Source organism: Palaemon carinicauda, unplaced genomic scaffold, assembly GCF_036898095.1.
Source record: "Palaemon carinicauda isolate YSFRI2023 unplaced genomic scaffold, ASM3689809v2 scaffold316, whole genome shotgun sequence".
In the NCBI taxonomy this organism is placed as follows: Eukaryota; Metazoa; Arthropoda; class Malacostraca; order Decapoda; family Palaemonidae; genus Palaemon; species Palaemon carinicauda.
The window spans coordinates 32,501-35,000 of NW_027170830.1; positions in this window are offsets into that span (position 1 = coordinate 32,501).

The following is a 2,500-nucleotide window of genomic DNA, read 5'->3' on the forward strand; positions in this document are numbered from 1 at the left end:
TTTTATACAGAAAATATATAAATGTATACACTATGCAGTGTTTTGATAGCGAAATAATAACTCCATTATCATCACCATGATTTCACAATCTATGCATAATCACATTACCATTTTTAATAGTTCACATTATTACGAAGAAATCTGAAAAGAAAACTGAAATAGAAATAGGGAGACCATCTTCCAACAGATAAAGTAAAGAGAAAGACTATATCCATCGAAAGCAGGCAGTTTGCATTAAATGAAAGACACCATGACACTGTTCCTCGTCTCGATGCTCTCGTGGATACAGTCCCCAGAGGCATTGTGAGACTGTGTACATTCTTCGTTTCTCTCGTGAAATAACTTGGTATTTCCATCGAAATATGGCTTCCTAATGGGAGCTATTTCTCACAGCATTATGAAATATCCTTAGATTTAAATTAATATCTATCTCATTGTATAATCACCTTAAATTTTAAAGTAATAAGAGAGAAAATAGTCTGTTTCAATTAGTATTGTTCGGTTGGAAATAGTTTAGGATGCCAGCTAGCGTTTACAAATTCTACTCTATGGACTTTTTCTATTCGTATTACTTATAGCAACAACATTTTCAGGTGATATATATATATATATATATATATATATATATATATATATATATATATATATATATGTATATATATATATATATATATATATATATATATATATATATATATATATATATAAATGTATGTATATATATATATATATATATATATATATATATATATATATATATATATATATATATATATATATATATATATATACATATATATATATATATATATATATATATATATATATATATATATATATACATATGTATATATATATATATATATATATATATATATATATATATATATATATATATATATATATATATATATATATATCCAACACCACAGATCTATTTCAATTGAGGTCAAGAAAATGAAGTAAATTCTAAATTAATAGATTTATTAATACATTCCTAAACAGCTTTAACATTAATTTACATAAACCATCATTTATGATTCAATAGCTCTCTACCCAAGTTAGAACCAAGAGGCACCAGGCAATGACTGCTGGTGATTCAGTATATAGACCAAAATATTTATAAACCTGACTCGAGTATACTGTGTAATTATATACAGTATATATATATATATATATATATATATATATATATATATATATATATATATATATATATATATATATATATATATCATGTTCTCTGATAGGCTAAACTCTCTACCAATCATCAATCTTACAATATTCTCTGTTATTCTCAATGCCAATTAATCTCTATCATATTCTCTGATAGGCTAAACTCTCTATCAATCATCAATCTTATAATATTCTCTCTTTTTCTCATGCCAATTAATCTCTATCATATTCTCTGATAGGCTAAACTCTCTATCAATCATTAATCTTATAATATTCTCTCTTTTTCTCATGCCAATTAATCTCTATCATATTCTCTGATAGGCTAAACTCTCTACCAATCATCACTCTTATAATATTCTCTCTTTTTCTCATGCCAATTAATCTCTATCATAGTCTCTGATAGGCTAAACTCTCCACCAATCATTAATCTTATAATATTCTCTCTTTTTCTCATGCCAATTAATCTCTATCATATTCTCTGATAGGCTAAACTCTCTACCAATCATTAATCTTACAATATTCTCTGATATTCTCATGCCAATTAATCTTTATCATAGTCTCTGATAGGCTAAACTCTCTACCAATCATTAATCTTACAATATTCTCTGATATTCTCATGCCAATTAATCTCTATCATATTCTCTGATAGGCTAAACTCTCTACCAATCAATAATCTTACAATATTCTCTGTTATTCTCATGCCAATTAATCTCTATCATATTCTCTGATAGGCTAAACTCTCTATCAATCAATAATCTTATAATATTCTCTCTTTTTCTCATGCCAATTAATCTTTATCATATTCTCTGATAGGCTAAACTCTCTACCAATCATTAATCTTACAATATTCTCTGATATTCTCATGCCAATTAATCTTTATCATAGTCTCTGATAGGCTAAACTCTCTACCAATCATTAATCTTACAATATTCTCTGATATTCTCATGCCAATTAATCTCTATCATATTCTCTGATAGGCTAAACTCTCTACCAATCAATAATCTTACAATATTCTCTGTTATTCTCATGCCAATTAATCTCTATCATATTCTCTGATAGGCTAAACTCTCTATCAATCAATAATCTTATAATATTCTCTCTTTTTCTCATGCCAATTAATCTTTATCATAGTCTCTGATAGGCTAAACTCTCTATCAATCATTAATCTTATAATATTCTCTCTTTTTCTCATGCCAATTAATCTCTATCATATTCTCTGATAGGCTAAACTCTCTACCAATCATTAATCTTATAATATTCTCTCTTTTTCTCTTGCCAATTAATCTCTATCATATTCTCTGATAGGCTAAACTCTCTACCAATC